Source organism: Sorex fumeus, unplaced genomic scaffold, assembly GCF_029834395.1.
Source record: "Sorex fumeus unplaced genomic scaffold, SorFum_2.1 ptg000003l, whole genome shotgun sequence".
NCBI classification, from domain to species: Eukaryota; Metazoa; Chordata; class Mammalia; order Eulipotyphla; family Soricidae; genus Sorex; species Sorex fumeus.
Genome location: NW_026606060.1, coordinates 7,943,644 through 7,963,518, shown reverse-complemented (window position 1 = coordinate 7,963,518; position 19,875 = coordinate 7,943,644). Strand labels below are relative to the sequence as shown.

Here is a 19,875-nt window from a genome sequence, read left to right as displayed (position 1 = left end):
ACTTAAGTGGCCATTCTGAGGGCCCTTCTATTGACAAATTCTATTCTTAAACTTTGACTATTCTAATAATTTAAAATATGCTTTTCAAAATATACCCTAAAATAAAATGGAAAATTCAGGCTAAGAAAATGTTGTAGCACTAATGAAGGATTAAGATATATATTAAGAGCTCTTTATAAATCAGTAAAGGCTCCTAGCCCAAAGATGGCAAAGGTCAAGTCAGTAATTTTCTCACAAGATTACCTATAATATATAAGCAACTCAAAGTCTGGCAATTTAAAAAATTCAAAATGAAAACAATAATAAGGTTAATTGAATTTTATAAAAGTCTCCAAACTTTGAGTTTTAAGTTTATAAGTTTAGTCTTGAAAAAACTTTGGAGATACATGTTTATGAATACAGTGCTGGTAGGATTCGAAATCACTATGAATTCTCTAGAGAATGATTTAGAAACACTTATCAAAAGTCTGAAAAAGGCATACCCTGTAGCAATTTCGTGTAGGACTTTATCCTAGGACATAGTTATGGATATGGTCAATTTTATTTTTTACTGTGAGAAAGATGTATCTCAGAACTCTTTATAAAACAAAGGAATTAGAAAGATGATAAATATTAATTGAAGTAGGGACTGGAGCAATAGCACAGCGGGTAGGGCGTTTGCCTTGCATGTGGCCAACCCAGGTTTGGTTCCCAGCATCCCATATGGTCTCCCAAGCACTACCAGGAGTGATTCCTGAATACAGAGCCAGGAGAAACCCCTGTGCATTTCCGGGTGTGACCCCAAAAAGAAAAAAAATTAATTGAAGTAGAATGATATTTAAAATTTACTATTGGTGCTGGAGCCATAGTACAGCAGGTAGAGCATTTGCCTTGCGCGCGGCCAACGAGGGTTCCATTCTCAGCATCCCATGTGGTCCACTGAGCACCGCTAGGAGTAATTCCTGAGTAAAGAGCCAGGAGTAATCCCTGTGCATCGCCGGCTGTGACCCAAAAAAAAGCAAAAAAAAAAATTACTATTAAGTGAATAAAGCACATTACCTTTTTATACAGCATAATCTATGTATATGTATACATAACTACATTTTACTACCATTATAACTAGATTTTAGGGTTATTTGAGTGTGTTTATGTAATTATTTTAAAAATTGGGAGAGGACTCCCGACAGTGCTCAGGAATTCTCTCCCCAGTTGTTAAATAAATTACATAGACACACTCAAATAACCCTAAAATTATTTGGGTTGGTCTCAGCAGCTTGTGATGCCAGGGATGGAACTCAGAGCCTTGTACTTGACATATATTCACTCCAGGTTTTTGAAGTTTCCCCTCAAACCTGTCTGTGTATTTTTAATTTTATTTAAATTAACTATATTTTAAAGTATTCTATACTTTATTTATGTTACCTCATTTATATATACTTTTGTAATAAGCAATGTTAGCTTCATAAAACTTAAAAAGTTGGATTATAAATATATTTAAATAATTAATACTTTCCTAAGTTTTTACTACTTCCAAAACTGCATATCTAAATGCCCTTAATATTAAGCCTGAAACTAAATATTATTTTTTTTATATATGCTCCTTTCATCCTACCAATTTAAAGTATCACCTATACTAGAAATATAATTTTTAACTTTTGATGCTTCTTTGCTGATTATACCCAATTGCTTAGGATCTATCCTCAAACCTCTGATTATTGAGAAAACAGTTTACCTCTTAGTGTACCTAAAATTATCCACTGTGGTTTATTCCTATGATCCCTAAGTTAGCTCGAATCCTGTTTTTTTCCCTTTGCTTCTACTATAATGGCATTTTCCAAGTCTACTTGCATCCAGTCCTCTTCACAGACTACATTTTATAAGAAGTAAAGTAAAATTTTAAAATAGGCATGACAATAAAATTAAAAACAAACTCCTTGGAATCAGAAGATTTTTATCATTTCCAGAACAAAACCCAAACACGTTTTATGTGATTTAACTGTTGAGATTGTTTTCAATTGCAAAGAAAAGAAAAGCTCAACTTGGTCACCTAAATACCTAAGTACTAAGTTATCCACATAAGAAGTCTGAAAATAAATGGAAGCTAGCATTGCTCCATTGTCCCAGAAATGTGTTGTCCAACTGCCTGGTGATCCTGATGTTCTCCTCCTCCTCCTCCTCCTCCTCCTCCTCCTCCTCCTCCTCCTAGTTATAATTACTTTCGATTTTTATTTTGGCACTGTGGTAATAGAGTTTCAGGCATACGGTATAGCCACACCACACCTTCCACCAGATTGTCTTTTCACCCCTATCCATGCCCCTCCTTGGCAGACTCAGTTTTGTAGGCCAACCTCAGGATCTGTTGCCACTGATTGGTATTTTTCTTTTGTTTTGTTTCTTGGCCACACCTAGCAGTGCTCAGAGGTTACTTACTCCCACCTGCAATCAAAATTCACTCCTGTTTGGCTCAGGGAACTGTACAGGATGCTGGGATCAGACCAGGGTTGGCCACACACAAGGCAAGCAGCCTACTCGCTGTACTGTCCTCTCCAGCCCCGTCATTTCTTACTTATTTATCTTTGTCATCTCATGGCTGCAAAGTGGCTGCTCTAGGCTCTTGGTCTCATTCAAGATTCCAAAAGGGAGGATAAAGAAGAAGGCTCTTTCTTGCACATCTCTCATTTTGTTGGCCACAACTGTGTCACATGACCACCTCTCTGAAGTAAAAATGAAAATTTTTGGCTTTTTTCAGCCTCAAGATAAATAGTTCATAACCAGAGGTGATACTTTCTTACAGAAGGATCTAAAACAATGTTTGGTAAACCACAACCAGTGTGATGGAGGTGGGGGGTGGTGAAGGGATGTCTACTGCGAGTGTCTAAAGGGATGGAGAAAAATCCTAGCACACACAGAAAAGTTTCCTAGAAGAAAGAATTAACTGACTCAAGATGTCATTAGAGCTCAGGTTGACACAACAGGCTCTGGAGCAGGGGTGAGTAAGGAGCAGGGGAAGGGACTCACCCATGGCTCTAGGTGCCCCGGTCTGCATTTCCTCGGGTCCTTCCCCAGAGTCTTTAGTGCTGGCCTTGAGTTTTGAAAGCTCCTATTTAGAGCCCTCCCTGACCATGCCTTCCCACCAGCGTTCAGAACCACTGGCCAAGTCTTTTCTCACCTTTTTCTTTTGGAAAAGCTGTCCCTTATCCAAGAATTCTTCCCTTAGTCCTGACTTACTCCTTACCTGTCTTCAGAACTCTCCATGTCGTGCCTGTCCATCTAAACGCTTCCACACGTTTATATTCTTTGATATCAGCACTTGGATTGGGCAGATAAACGGTTCTTGTTTTAGTTGCTTGCAGGCAATTCCTTGGACTCACAATAATATTTCTTGTGAGGATAATAACCCTATCAATAATAAAAAATAATCTCATTAATAAACACTAACAATATTATTAGAAAGTCTAACTTCTCCCTTTAATTGAATGTGTTAAATTGATAATATCATTTCCAGTCTCACACTTCTGTTTCCTTTGGATTGTTGCTTAGAAAGACGTCTACTTCCTGTGGGGCTGGAGGGATAATACAGCAGGCGAAGCACTCACCATGCACGCAGTCAGCCCCAGTTTGATCCTGACACCTCATACAGTCCTCTGAGCACCGCTAGGAGTGAGCCCTGAGCACAGAGCCAAGAGAAAGCCCTGAGCACTGCTGATGTGGCCCAAAAATCAGGCTTGCATGTGAGCACACGCCTCACACAGATGAGGGTTCGATCTCTAGTACTCTAGAACAACAATAACAGTCACAAAAAAGCTACTTTTTCTGTGAGATTTGCTTGGCTCAGCCTTTCTACCTCTTTCTCCAACATATCCTCAACGCTTTGCATCTTTCCATTTCCCCCGTTATTCTCCTTAATGCCTTGACATCTGATAGCCTGTTCTATTTACGTAAATAAATAGATTCAATTTCTATTTACTCGACCCTCTACTAGAGTACAGGAAAACAGAACTTTTTGTTTCTTTTATCCACAACATCTAGAAAAAGCCTGACATCTAGTAGATGATAAACTAGGAAGTGAACAAACATGGCTCAGTGATCAAATAAACCCATGTCACCTGGTCCCCATGTGTAACCCATTACTCGGCTTCCCTGAAGCCTCCCGGCGAGCGTTCTTTGCACAGATGGGAGCAAATACAGACACATCAGGCAGCATATCATAGTTCTGCTCTGTATGTGCCCTTCTGGTTTTTTAAAAAATTTTGAACCACACCCTGTGATGCTTGTGGACTGTGCCCCACTCTAGGTAGATGAACCAGAGGCCCCGGTGTGCCATGCAGATGCTTCAGCCCTTTGCGCCATCTCCCCAGTCGTGCAGTATACAGAGAGCTTCCTCATTTTTGTTTTGCTTTGTTTTTGATTTGGGGCCACACCCTTGCAGTGCTCTGAGACTACGCCTGGCTCAGGGCTGGGGGTCATTCCTGGTGGTGCCTCGGGGCCATGTGTACCAATGATCAAAGCCAGGGCTCCTGCATGCAAAGCATGTGCCCTCCAGCCCACTGACCTGTCTCCCTGACCCCTTTCCTCATTCTTCTAGTGAACAGCATACCTCTCTGGATACCTCTCTGTTTTATAGATGAACTACATTTCTTCTTCTCCTTTTTTTTTTTTTCGTTTTGGTTTGATTTTGATTTGGGGCCACACCTGACAGTACTCAGGGCTTACTCCCAGATATGAGCTCAGGAATAACTCGTGGTAGGCTTGGGGGACTATATCGGGTGGTGGGAATCAAATCAGGTTTGGCTGCATGCGAGTCAAACACCATATCCACTATATTATCACTCCACCTCAAGATAAGCCATGATTTAGCCAGTTGCCTACTGATGGTCGGTTGAAGTGGTTCAGTTTTCTTCCCACAAGGCAGTAAGTCTGCAATGATTAACTGGCATACCCACATATTCAAATGACCTTGCAGAAGGAAAATCTCCAAAAAATGGAATTGCTGGATGAAAATGTACATAAATTATTATTAACTTGCCATCTAAAGAGATTGAACAATGTACTCTATGAGTGAGAAGGTTCTACAAAAACAATTTCAAACTTGGATTTTTGACAATGTGACAGATGAAAAATCTGTCCTTTACTTTTTGTTTCTTTATGTCATGGCTCAACAAACTTCTTTGGGGAAAGGTCAGGAAGTAAATATTTTCAGTTTTGTCTCTAATCTATTGAGTAAGCTCTGATGTCGCATGAAAGCAGACACAGACAGACATAAGTGAATGTGCTCGCCTCTGTCCTTGTCACAGGCTGGTGGCAGGCAGCCTGGTTTGACTTGAAAGCCATACATGTCCATCTCTGCTTTAGCTAATTATCCCTTTGCATGATGGAGCCATCGCATTTATTCATCCTTGAGCTGTTCAACTTCCATCAACTTTCTGTAGTGACTATTGGTCTTTATTTATTTATTTATTTATTTATTTATTTAATTTTGTGGGGGATCACACCGGCGATGCACAGGGGTTACTTCTGGATCATGCACTCAGGAATACTCCTGACAGTGCTCAGGGGATCATATGGGATGCTGGGAATTGAACCCTGGTCGGCCGTGTGCAAGGCAAATGCCCTACCCACTGTGCTACTCCAGTCCCTATTGGTCTTTATTTTAAAACTTTTTTTCTTAGTGTTTGACAACACTGTTAGTGGTGGGATCTCCTGGCCTGTTTTTGTTTTGTTTGGGGCCGCACCCAGCACTGTTCAGGGCTTACTCCTGGCTCTGTGCTCACGAATCACTCCTGGCAAGGATCAGGGGACCATATGGGGTGTCGGTGATCAAACCCAGGTTGGTTGTGTGCAGAGCAGCTGCCCTACTCACTGTACTATTCTCTGCCTCCTCCTGTTTTGGTTTGTTTTTTAAAAAAGTGCTATTTCTGGATTCTCTTTGGATATTAGATCTTTGTCTCTGTTATTTATTACAAATAGTTTTCCAAAATTGACATTTGTCTTTTAACTTTGCTCACAGTAATTTTTAATGCAGACGTTTAGATGAATCATTAATTTTTTTTCTGTAATCAATGCTCTTTGATTGTTTGCAGTGATAGTGCTGTACTCAGTGCTCAGTGCAGTACTGAGCCAGCATTGGAATCATTTTTCCTACGACTCTGACCATAGTCTGAGTCTCTGGCCATAGTCTCAGTAGTCAGGGATCCGAGCTCCCCATAACTCAGTTGATAGTGACAAATTAGAGGACTGAAAAAAATACTGTTGTTTCTGATTATTATGATTATGATTATTACTTTATTCTGCTTTATATGTGAATCTGATGTGGTGTGGGGAGGGAGAGAAGCTTTATGTCTCAGTCCTTAAGTCACTATAGATTCATAATAAATTAATGAAATAAATAAGCATGTACTGGATTGATCAAAACAGATTATCAGTTGAGTTACCCCCCAACCCCCACACCAAAAGAGTTTGGTGAAGATGATATTTTCATACAATTCTTAGGGAGGGAGGAAGGAAGGATGGCTGGAGGAAAAAAAGCAAAGGAAAGGAGACTTATAGGTCTTTGAATCCAACTATAAATTTTATTTTTCTTTTTGGGCCAAATCCAGCAATGCTCAGGGGTAACTCCTTGCTCTGCACTCAAGAATTACTCCTGGAGCTGAACCCAGGTTAGTTGCATACAAGGCAAGCACCCTACCCACTGTGCTATCTCTCCAGTCCCCAACTGTAAATCTCATACAACTCCCTGCGTCACTGGAGGGCTCCTGGTCCATGCAAGCACCTGCGTGTTTGAAGGTGGGTGACTGTCACCTGTGATATTGGCAGCACTTAGGAGGAAGAGAGGTTGGAGCTCTTGCTGCTGCCTAGACAGAAGAGGTAAGTGTGTTTGTGGCAAGACACAGACCAAGCAGGAAGAGGGCAGTGGACTTTAGGCACACCCAATTCTCCCGAAACTCAAAGGGACCCTAGGGAGTAAGGGTTCACCAAACTCCACCAGTGCTCACACAGGCCCCAGAGCTTTCGGCTATAAATCCCAACTTTTGGCTAGGCCCCAGGAGGGTGGGAGGATGGGGGAGTGGGGTGGGATATGGTGGGGGTGTCTCTGCCATGTGAATTATGAGGAAAGCCTGGACTTTGGAGAGAGCTGCTTAAATTGGGGGACCATGAATAGACAAGAGTTCTAGCATTTCGGGGCCAGAGTGATACCACAGTGGGTAGGGTGTTTGCCTTGCAAGCGGCCGACCCGGATTCGATTCCCAGTATCCCATATGGTCCCCTGAGCATTGCCAGGCGTAATTCCTGAATGCAGAGCCAGGAGTAACCCCTGTGCATTGCCAGGTGTGACCCAAAAACCAAATATATATATACGGGGGATATATATAAAGAGTTCTAGCAAGTCTCCTAGACACAGCATGGCAGGGGAGCCCCTGTCAGCTGTCTCTGCACCTGTACCAGACCTCATTGATAAGCCTCAGTGCTGCCTGCCAAGGCCCCAAGCAGGCTGCAGAAATGGACCCTGGAGCTCAGACCTTGCTGAACTTGTTTATCTCCAAGGGCTCTCCTCCCCTTTCAGCTGAGAATTCAGGCCAGTCTTTCCGGAGTAACCCACTACTCTGCTGCCAATGCCTGCAGCCTGGCCTCGAGGCAGGGTCTTAGACAGACAGATCTGGTCAGGAGAGGACAAGGCATGCGGAGTGATATTATATCCAACCTGCTCATGCCACACAGGTCAGTGACTGAAGAAAACCCCACACAGTGGGTCCCCCTCACACATAACCAGTGGCTCAAAGTATAACACATCTTTTAGCCACTGTGCCTTGTTCTGGGAACACAAGAGAGGCTAAAATCTGGGGACAGAGTAAGAAAATTCCTTAGAAAATACTTTTTTCTTTAAAGTGTGGCATTTTATTTTTATTTGTTTATTTAGTTTTGCTTTGAGTATCACACTCAGCAGTGCTCAGGGCTACTCCTGGCTCTGTGCTCAGAAATTGCTCCTAGGGGTGCTAGAGGGACCATATGGGTTGTCAAGGATGGAGCCCTGGTCAGCTGCATGCTGGTCCCAGAAAACAATCTTGATGACATCTGTTCATGAGTCTGACAGATGAGGAATAACTATTAAAATAATTAATTAAAAAACTTCTGTTATTGATTACAATTCTTTGGGGTTTTTTGTTTTCATTTTTGGTCACACCCAGTGATGGTCAGGGGTTACCCCCGGCTCTGCACTTAGGAATTACTCCTAGCGGTGCTTGGGGAACCATATGGGATGCTGAGGATAGAACCCAGGTTGGCCATGTGCAAGGCAAATGCTTTACCAGTGATACTATTGCTCTGGCCCCTACAATTCTTTGTTTTACGATATTGTTATTGATAGTTCCCCTTGTCCATAATTTCAGCTCACACCCATCACCATTGTACTCATCTCCCTCCCCAGGACCCCAATGCCCTTTTCTTTCTTGGAAGAAAATCCACAGGATGGATATCACACACACACACACACACATTAACACAGAGCAAAATATTACTAAAATACAAAATAAAATGTAGGAGCAGAGGGAGTTCTTCAACAAATATGGAGGCTATTAAAAAATTCCTAACAGATTCTGTATATGAAAAACACAATAAATGAAATGGAAACCTCTATGGAAAACATAATAAAAAGATCCAATCTTGGAAAGGAAAAAAAAAAGATAAAATTCAAGCAATAATTCAAATAGAAGAGGAGAGACAAATAAGATTTAGGGAAAACGAAAAAGCCATTTGGGACCTATCAAACTCTATTCCGAGAGTAAACATAAGAATAATGTATATACCAGAAGGTGAAAAGGGGGATGGAACAAAGTGCTTATTCAAGGAAATAATAACAAATAATCTCAGATGTAAGGAAAGAATTAAACATAGAAATCTTGGAAGCTGATTAAACAATATTTTAAATGCAAAACATACACCAAGAGACATCATTGTTAAATTATCAAATGTTGATGCTAAGAAAAATTATTAAACACTACTAGGGAAAAAATCAGTAACATACAAAGGCACCCCAATCAGACTATCATCAGTTTTCACAACAGAAATTCTACAAGCAAGGAAAGAGTAGTATTACAAATTCATAATCTTAAAAGATAAAAACCTCCAGCCAAGTATATTCTGTCTTTCAAAATTATCATTCAGATGTAATGGAGATGTGAAAGCTTTCCCAGATAAACAAACATTAACAGAATTAACATTACCAGACTTGCACTATAAAAAACGTTGAAGAGGATTTCTTTTGTAGACATAGAGAAAGGAAAAAGTATATATAACATATATAAAGTCTTGAGTATGATAATAAATGGTAACAGAGAAGGAGAAACTAAACATGAATAAAATGAGACGACAAAATATCACAAGAGAGAAAGACTAGGACAGAATCTGTTTAGTCTAAAGAGGATGAGTTGATATTAGCACACACATGAAAAGCTATAGATACAGATAGACTGACCTCTTAGTAACCACAGATGAGAAATAGGAGCAAAGGCAATTAGAAGGGAAATTCAAGACATGGAGAGACTCTTCAGCACAAACTGTAGGAAAAAAGCAGGTGGAAATTTGTGGAAAATGAAACATCCCCAAGTTATAAACTGACAGAAAATGAATGGCAATAAGTAACTTTTATATATCAATGATTAGCCCGAATACAAATTCCTCAAATCCACCAATCAAGACACAGGGAAGCTGGATTGGTAACTAAAGCAGAACCCATCAATATTCTGCATACAAAGAAACTCATAGAGGATGTAAAGATAGACTCAGAGTGACTTGAGAATGGCATTTAAAGCCAAGAATGGGAGGAAGGCAGGAAGTGCTTGCAACTCAAGAGAAGCTTGGATGCAAAAGAATACTCTTAGTTATTTTTTTTTCCCCTTTATTGTATTTTATTTTTTTTTAAAGTTGTAGATTTACAATTTTTTGTGCTTTGGTTTCAATTATACAATGATCAGATACCCATCCCTCCACCAGTGCCCATTTTCCACCACCATGGATAATATCCCTCCCACCCCCATCCCCCCATCCCCCCTGTCTCTGTGGCAGGGCAATCCCCTGTGTTCTCTCTCTCCTTTTGGGTGTTGTGGTCTGCAAAAGAGGCATTGAGTGGCAAACATGTTCAGTCCATAGTCTACTTTCGACATGCATCTCCCCTCCTGGGAGGATCCTCCAAACATCCTTTATTTGGTGCTCCCTTCTCTATCTGAACTGCCCTTTCCTCTAGGATACCCGGCTGGCCTCTAAGTTATGGAGTAATCCTCCTGGTGCTGATCTCAGCTATTCTTGGGTATTAATCTCTTACTTTGTTACTTTATATCCCCCAGATGAATGCAATCTTTCTGTGTCTATCCCTCTCTTTCTGACTCATTTCACTTAGCATGATACTTTCCATATTGTACCACTTGTATGTAAATTTCATGACTTCATCTTTTCTAAGAGCTACATAGTACTCCATTGTGTAGATGGACCAAAGTTTCTTTAACCAGTCTTCTGTTCTTGGGCACTCAGGTTTCTTCCAGTTTCTGGCTATTGTAAAGAGTGCTGCAATGAACAAACATGTACAGATGTCACTTCGACTATACATTTTTGCCTCTCTGGGATATATTCCCAGGAGTGGTATTGCTGGGTCAAATGGGAGCTCAATTTCTAATTTTTTGAGAATCGTCCATACTGTTTTCCAGAAGGGCTGAACCAGTGGACATTCCCACCAACAGTGAAAGAGTGTCCCTTTCTCGCCACATCCACGCCAGCATCGGTTGCTTTTGTTCTTTTGAATGTGGGCTAGTCTCTGAGGTGTGAGATGGTATCTCATTGTGGTTTTGATCTGCATCTCCCTGATGATTAATGATGTAGAGCATTTTCTCATGTGCTTTTTTGCCATTCGGATTTCTTCTTTGAGAAAGTTTCTGTTCATTTCATTGCCCCATTTTTGGATGGGGTTGGATGTTTTCTTCTTGTGGAGTTTAACCAGTATTTTGTATATCCTGGATATCAACCCCTTATCAGATGTGTATTCGGCGAATATCCTTTCCCATTCTGTAGACTGTCTTTGTATTTTGGTCACTGTTTCTTTGGAGGTGCAGAAGCTTCTTAGTTTAAGATAGTCCCATTTATCTATCTCTGTTTTCACTTGCTCGGCCAGTGGCGTGGCATCTTTGAAGATACCATTAGCTTCAATGTCATGGAGGGTTTTGCCAACTTTATCTTCAATGTACCTTATGGTTTCTGGTCTGATGTTGAGGTCTTTAATCCATTTTGATCTTACTTTTGTACATGGTGTTAGGCAGAGTTCTGAGCCTATTTTTTTGCATGTAGCCGTCCAGTGATGCCAACACAATTTATTAAAGAGGCTTTCCTTACTCCACTTCACATTACTTGCACCTTTATCAAAGATTAGATGAGCATATGATTGAGGAGAGATGTCAGTGTATTCAACCCTGTTCCATTGGTCTGCAGTTCTGCCTTTGTTCCAGTACCATGCTGTTTTAATTATTACTGCTTTGTAGTACAGTTTGAAGTTCGGGAGGTTGATTCCTCCCATTTTCTTCTTCCCAAGAATTGCTTTAGCTATTCGTGGGGGCTTATTGTTCCATATAAATTTCAGGAGTGTTTGCTCCATTTCTTTGAAGAATGTCATGGGTATCCTTATAGGGATTGCATTGAATTTATACAATGCTTTCGGTAGTATTGCCATTTTGACAATGTTAAGTCTCCCGACCCATGAGCAGGGGATATCTTTCCATTTCCTCATGTCCTCTTTTATTTCCTGAAGTAGCGTTTTGTAGTTTTCTTTGTACAGGTCCTTTACTTCCTTAGTTAAGCTGATTCCTAGGTACTTGATTTTCTGGGGCACAATTGTGAACGGGATTGTTTTTTTCATGTTGCTTTCTTCTCTCTCACTGTTTGCGTATAGGAAAGCCATGGATTTTTGGGTATTGATTTTATAACCTGCAACTTTACTATACGAGTCTATTGTTTCTAGGAGTTTTTTGGTGGAAGTTATTGGGTTCTCTAAGTAGAGTAAGAATACTCTTAGTTATTTTTAAAAGATGAGTTTTTTTTTTTAATGTGGAGGGCTTTGGCGGGGGTGGAGGGCTCATGCCCTACAGAGCTCAGGGCTTACTCTTTGCTCTGTGCTCAGGAGTCACTCCTGGCAGTGTTTAGGGAATTTATGCAGTGCCAAAGGTTAAACAAATTGGCTGCATGCAAGTGCCTCACCCATTGCACGATCTCTCCAGTCCAAGATGACAGCATTGCTTTTGAGAAAACCTGGGAGGAACTTGAGAAGATAATACTGCATGAAGTAAGCCAGGATATTTCTGTGAAAGGTAACTTCTAGATGGTTTCATTCATGCGTAATATAAATAAACAAAGAAAATGAACTGGCAAAAAGCAATGACAATAACTCCCAGATCCTCTGAAAAGCCTGGTGATTACCAAAGCAAAAGGGGAAACGGGGGTTGAGGAAAAGGCAAAGAGGGACCATTTGACAATGTGATGGTGCTGGGGCTCCGGTGAGGGGGTGAAGTGAGGATGTGATCCTGGAATTCAATGTAAATTCGTACGATTGGATTTAAAAAGTGTAAGTCTGCAACTGTACCTCATGATGTCTCACTACTAAAAAAAATTTGTAAGAAAATAAAAAATAAATAAATAAAAATAAATAAATAAAATATGACCAATTTAAAAAAAAAGTATATCCAGGGGCTGACATGATAGCACAGCGGGTAGGGCATTTGCCTTGCACGCGGCCAACCTGGGTTGAATTCCCAGCATCCCATATGGGCTCCTGAGCACTGCCAGGAGTAATTACTGAGTGCAGAGCCAGGAGTGATTTAATTCAATAAGCCTCTATAAGATAAACACCATGAGCTAAGCAAGGTACTGTGTTTGTTGGGTGACTGACAATCCAAAGTAAATCCTATGGACTCTGCCGTCAGAGTTCCCACTGTCACATGGGCCGGATAATAGTTACTTAACTAATTACAATCCAGCTACATAATGCACTGCCTGGTTTGGATGCACGAATCACACACTTCCTCCCTTTGGAAATCAGGGAGCCAAAAAAACACCTAAATATAGCACCAACGTCAACAATGATTAAAGCAGATTTGAGAGTGTGCCTTCTACCTCCTCTCTCTAGTCTGGGCTCTGGGACTCCAGATCTTTTCCTGCACAGGGGGGGAAGAGTGAGCAGGATAGGTACCCAGGGAGCCAAGGAAGCCTCCTTCTGCAGTGCTCCTGTCAGGAAATGAGAGGGGAGTACGATGGAGGGCTCAGGTGAGCACAGGAACAGACTCTCCAATACTGCTGTCTCCTAAGAAAGAATGAGCCCTAGTAGAGGAGGAAAACTTCTTCAGCATTTCTGAGGGCAGAGGAAGTGGGAGTCCCACTTTTCTGAAAGGGATTTATGAATCCCATAAAAAGGTATTCTAAAGATGTCTTAAATGTTCAGAGAGTGGGGGCTGGAGCGGTAGCACAGCGGGCCGGGTGTTTGCCTTGCACACGGCCAACCCGGGTTCAACTCCCAGCATCCATTATGGTCCCCCGAGCAACGCCAGAAATGATTCCTGAATGCAGAGCCAGGATTAACCCCTGTGCATGGCTGGGTGTGACCCCAAAAGAAAAATAAATAAATAATAAAATAACTTTAAAAAAGAAAAAAAAAAAGAGTTCAGAGAGTGGACACATGGAGACTACCTATGCTCACATGCTTCCTGTGCCCACATACTGCTGCCTAGCTCATTCCAGAGCACATGTGTCGCCCTCATCATATTTAATCTCTCTCTCTCTCTCTCTCTCTCTCCTTCCTCAAAACATTCAAATAAAATCTGCTATGCTTGAAAAATTTTTTTCTAAGAGTGTTCTAAATACTCCTGAATTTTATACAAGTTCTTTCAAGTTTATGTCAAAATCATGTTCTTTCCTGACAAAGAAGTATGAGCTCTGGGATACAAAGGTCAGACGGGGCAAGGTCACTCTTGGAAGACCAGGCTGCAGTTTTCTTGTGCAGAGTCTGACCTCTGAAGGTGCGAATGAAATTAGCTTCACGGCCTACACAGAAGGCTTCTTCCTGCCCAGGAAAACAATGACCCTGCAGGAAGCAAGATACAGCATTACATTTATTTTTATTTATTAAGGGAAAACAACCCACAATAGCCCTCCCCACTCTGCTTCCTGGGCAGTTTACAGCTGTCTGGATCTTGTCGAGACCAGGGTGGATAGTACTGGCCAAGAGGAAGTGACCTGGATCAGAGAAAATACACAAACACACACACACACACACACACACACACACACACACACACACACACACAGTCGAGTTGCCATTTGGATTTTTGCCCATGCATGCTGAAGAGAAACTATCCAAATTATATCAGTGTGAAAATCAGCCTGAGTCACTGCTTAAATCCAGTGACACTTAGTAACTCCCTTCCTCTCTCTGCTCCTATTTACTGGGCTTCTGGGACTCCATGTCTGAGATGGCTTAAGGCAGAGGAGGTTGTTTTCTGATTTTGAAGGAAGACAGGTTTGACTCAAGTTAGAGGGAGGACAGCAGTTATTAAGATTTCGTTCAGAAGCCATCTTTATAGTTCAGATATAAAATAGGTGGGATGGGGCTGGGGTTTGAAAGACAAACTCCATGGAAGGGAGGCGGGATGGAAGAGAAACGGAAATGTTGCGGGTGCTTGGAAAAGTGGGGAGCAGGATGTAGACTCGATACAAAAAGTGCTTTCATCTCTCCGCTCAACCCACCTTGGCACCAGCTCTCTGGGAAATGCCTGATCTAACTTCAGCACAAGCATTTTGGGTCTACCAGCTTTCCTCTCAGGAAGAGTTCCCAGAGGAGGCGAAATAGTGAAGCAAGGGAGTTTTTACTGAATGGAGCTCACTGCGACATAGGAGCAGAAAGAGAAAAGAGTATGTATTCAGGAGAGAACACAGACTTCTCCAGAGTGGAATAAAGCTGCAAAGAGACAAGCAAGCGAGATACACGCTCAAGGGAAAGCAGGGCCTTGAAGCAGAATCCCTGAGTAATTTTCAGAGGGCGCTTTTATACAGTTCTTCCAAATGGGTTTTTCTGATTTGCATCCATAAACGTTCATGGGGCCTTGTCACAAGAAAGTCTGGCTTTGTTGATGGCCTCCTCATAATCTCAGGGATTCTTCTGTAGCTTCTCCTTTTCTGAGGGGCCCTGCCCTTCTCTGGGTGGGTCCCTTTGTCTGGATCTAGGCAGTGCTTCAGTTTCTCCTCTCCAAAGAGCTCAGGACTTGAATGTCAGACAGTGGTGTCTTCATGGTTATAGGTTGCTTCAGAGCTAGGAAATCTCACCTGAGTTTTCTTATTTCCCAAAAAGGGCATTACCTGAATCTCCTTTCCTATCTCCCTACAACAGAAGGGAAGATAGCAGGAATATACAGAGGCATACAGATACATGAACATAAGTAAGAAAGGAGAAAAGAAGAAGAGAGAATCAAAGAGCAAGTTTTAAAAAAATGGAGGGACAGAGAGATAATGTAGAGGTTAAAGTGAGTGACATGGTCCGCTTTGGTTCAATTTCCAGCGCCCACATATGGTCCCCAAGTATTGCCAGGAGTGATCCCTGAATAGAGCCAGGACTATGCCTTGAGCACCACTGGGAGTGAACCTCCCAAGAAAATAAATAAAATTAGCAAGAGTAAGTTATAATTTATTCAATGCCAGGATCTGTGAAAATCTCTTTATGTTAGTCATTTGTAATATCTTTGACCTTTATCACAGTTAAATAGGGTGGTAAGTAGTGAAAGATAAGATTAAGAAGTGACTTCAAATCAGGCCTGACTGACAGTTTTCTATCCTGATAAGAGCAGAGATTTGGTAGCAGGTAAACTTGCATTTGAAAGACTGCAGAAGTGGAATCTGATTGTCAAGCTAAGAAGTTGTAGTGATTATTCGGGTGTGGGAAAATGAAATGAAAGTGAGGAGATGCAAGAGATATGAGACTGACAGGGAGTAATTAATTCATAGGAGGGAGCAAAAGAGTGAGTCAAAGCTGATTCTAGGTTTGGAGAATATGTGACTAGTAGAATGTGGGGACTCAGGCAGAAAGAAGTTGCTTGAAAGAGAGAGGGAAGGAGGCAGAGAGAGAGAGAGAGAGAGAGAGAGAGAGAGAGAGAGAGAGAGAGAGAGGAAAAGGCTGAGAGAGATTTTGCTCATTTGAGGTCAACAGATTTTGTGTGTGATGCTTGTATGAGGTTAAGAAGATAAAAAGGACAGTTTTTAAACAAAAAAATTAAAATGTATAGGAAATGCTTCTATTTTCCAGAGTAAATCTTTCCCTTCCATTGGTTTATGTTTTTATAGATAAAATAAGAGTTATTACAAGAATTAGGCATGATTTAGTTAAATTTCCTGGATTTTATTTTTATAGATAAGGGTATTGGGAAATTTCACTCACAGATATATTTAGATGACTATCAGGAGGAACTTTATTACAATAAAGTCATTTTACCCAATTATGTCTCATTATTGTAAAATTTGCATTTCATGCCAAAATTTAAATCTTATCAAAAGCTCTTTTACTTTCATTTGTTTTACTTTCTTTGTTGTTTATGGGATCAAATCCAGCAGTGCTCAAGGCTTACTTCTGACTCTGTGCTGAGGAATCACTCCTGTCAGTGCTTAAGGGAGCATATTCTGTGACCAAAATCAAACCAGGATCTCCGTTATAAGTCCATGAACTATCGTCCCACTCCCTAAAATTATTTTTAATAAATTATTTTTAATAAGCAGCTGATAGTTTGATTAATTTTTCCTTCTAAGTTTTGTTTAAAAATTGTGAATAGGACAGGACTGGAGAAATAGTACTTGCCTTGCACGCAACCAACCCAGATTAGTCCCTGGAACCCCATAGGAGGTCTCCTGTGTCCTGCCAGGAATGATCATAATTGTGGAGACAGGAGTAAGTCCTGAACACTGCCAGGTGTAGAACCAGAAAACAAAAACCAAAAAATTAAGAATTGGAAAGTGACTTGGAAAAGAATGCATTGCCCCATCATTGAAGGCATTCATTTCTTTAGTGCTAACATCAGTATTTTAACTAATTTAACTAATTTCTCTTACCCATTACTCCAGTGATAACTACTGAACTCTTTTTTTGGGCATTTACAGATGCCACATATACTTAATGATACCAGAGTGTTTGTCTTTTGTGACATCTCAATTTGAAGAATGCTCTTAAAGTTCATTAATGTTGCTGAAAATGACAGGTTTTTTTTTCTTGCGGCCTCATAGTCATTTGTGGATATGCCACATTTTATTATTTGATAGACATATTATTTATTATTTGATACATGTGCTTTTATCCAACTTTATTGGAATATAATTGATCCATAACAGTGCATAAGTTTAAAGTTAATACGATGGTATGATGCCCACATATAATATCAGATGCTACTATCATCAGATTTATTAAGATATTCTTTATCTCATAATTATTATTTTATTGCTGTTCTTATTATTTTGGCAAGACATTAAAACTCTGCTCACATCAACCTTCCAGTGTTGAAATCATCATCTTTCATTACAGCTATGGAACATAATCACCTAATGACTGAAAATACCCTTTGACCAACATATTATTCTCTCAATCCCAAGGCCCTGGCAATGACTACTCTATGCATCTGTTTTTTATGTATTTGAGGTTTTTAGATTTCGTATATAAGTGAGATCATGCAGTTTTTTAAAATATTTTTTTCTGTGACTCATTTCAGTTAGAATACTGCCCTCAAGACCTATTCATGCTATTGTAAATGGCAGGATTTCCTTCTTATGTCTGAACAATATTCCAGGTATTATATGGCCTACAAATAGTGAAAAAAAAAACCATCTAAACCGTTTTTCTTTATGCATTCATCTGCTGGCTCATTTTTTTCATCTTGGTTATTGTGAAGAATGTTGCTATGAACAGAGTGGGTACAGATGCTTCTTGGGCTATCTCATCAGAGACATTTCCATATAACCCTAGAATTAGCTTCAGAATGGAGGGAAATGCCACCTAGCACCTATGCATTGAAATGGGCCAGTGGAGAGACCCTTAGCTGAGGTTCCCCCACAAATCCCATGTATGAATTTTGTGCTGAAGTTCAAGCACAGGTAGATCATTCAGTCCCAGATCTTGTTGCGAAGGTTCAGCACTGGGAAAGTTCCTCTGCCCTCTCTGTGTCCAAACTCTTTTATGTTTCTGATTTTATATTTTGGGTTGGAGCAATAGCACAGAGAGTCGGACATTTGCCTTGTACGTGGCCGACCCGGGTTCGATTCCTCCATCCCTCTCGGAGAGCCCGGCAAGCTGCCGAGAGTATCCCACCGGCATGGCAAGCTCCCCATGGCATATACGATGTGCCAAAAACAGTAACAACAAGTCTCACAATGGAGGCATTACTGGTGCCCACTCGAGTAAATCGATGCACAACGGGAGGACAGTGGTAGAGTGCTACAGATTTTATATTTCAATCAAATGGTACACTGGTTGAACCCCTCTGCAGGGATGGACTTCTACAGATGTTCCATCTTCTCTGGCCTTTTGTCTAAGTCAGCCTTCTCCAGGGTTCCGCCAGCCCTGCCAGAAAGATAGCGTTAGCCCCACTGGTTCTGTATCCTATGAAGAAGTTAGTGTACATTGATTACACAAATCAGATGAATGTGTGATGGTGACTTTTCCCAACAGTCTCTTTTTCTTTTTTTTTTTTTTTATTAGTGAATCACTGTGAGGTACAGTTACAGGCTTACAAACTTTTGTGCTTGCATTTCAGTCATACAATGATCGAGTACCCATCCCTTCACCAATGCCCATTTCCTACCACCAATGGTCCCAGCATCCCTCCCACCACCCCCACTTCATCCCCTCCACCCTGCCCTGCCTCTGTGGCAGGGCATTCCCTTTCTCTCTCTCTCTCTCTCTCTCCCTCTCTCTCTCTCTTTGGGTCCCAACAGTCTCTTGGCATATGTTGTTAGAGTCCACAATTCCCTCAGCACTTTTGTTTGTGGGAGGATGTCTACTAATCAATCATTTAAAAACAGGAGCAGAAAGTAAGGGTGGTGTATCACTGGAATCTGAATGTCACTCTCCTTCACCCAAATGAATATCTGCATTTTAACAGCATTTGTTGACTACTCTATTAACAATTTGCATTCCCCCCCCCCTTTTATTCCTCTCTTCTCTGTTCTTTGTGCCTGTTAGTTTCAGTCTGTTTTATTGGCATCACTGTTTTGATGGGATTTCAAAGAGAAGAAGGCTTGTGAACACATTCAACATGTTTTGTTTAGACGAATAGTGTCTCTTATTGATACATTTTATAATGCACACAACTACAACATGTCTATTATCTTTATGCTGTTATTCAATTCCTATTTAACTTGTCTATAGAAATTTAGTTCTGCCTCAGGAGATGTGTACAAGGATTCAAGGAGTCTAACTTTGACTGTAATTGTGAAAAGCTGGAAACAAGTTACATGTTATCAGTAGGAAACAAATAAATGTTAATAGGTCTATTCTACACAATACAATGCAGCAGTAAAAGCAATTTAAATACACACATATGGAAATATCTGCAGGAACTATTAAATTGCAAAAAGCACATAAGTATCATGTATGATCATATAAAAACATTAAATCATTTTTATTATACTAACAAAAGTGAATATAAATGCTGAATGACTGATTTAATCTTCTTCATCTTGAATCCCATTGGCTTGTCCCTCTGTTTCCAGACACGTCCAGAAAAAGTAAATTATTTGCCCAAAGGCTCTCATTCTGTTATACACCTCAAACAGGGAGCACTGCTCTGCCACTGCATGTATTGCTCTTTATTGGAATGATTATTTTCTCTCACCAAGAAAAAG

At 40.7% G+C, this 19,875-nt stretch overlaps 1 protein-coding gene and 1 long non-coding RNA gene across 2 annotated transcripts in view; one reads left to right on the top strand and one right to left on the bottom strand.

The window, feature by feature from the left end:
- EVA1A (eva-1 homolog A, regulator of programmed cell death) overlaps positions 1 to 19,875 on the top strand; it is a 65,013-nt gene that overhangs the window by 42,367 nt on the left and 2,771 nt on the right. The gene's annotated exons all lie outside the window — the stretch shown is intronic.
- LOC130025210 (uncharacterized) lies at positions 844 to 3,924 on the bottom strand. The gene is made up of 3 exons (XR_008792648.1): positions 3,576 to 3,924; positions 3,215 to 3,378; positions 844 to 980 (listed from the first exon to the last, which is right to left on the bottom strand). It is a non-coding gene; the product is annotated as an uncharacterized LOC130025210 (long non-coding RNA).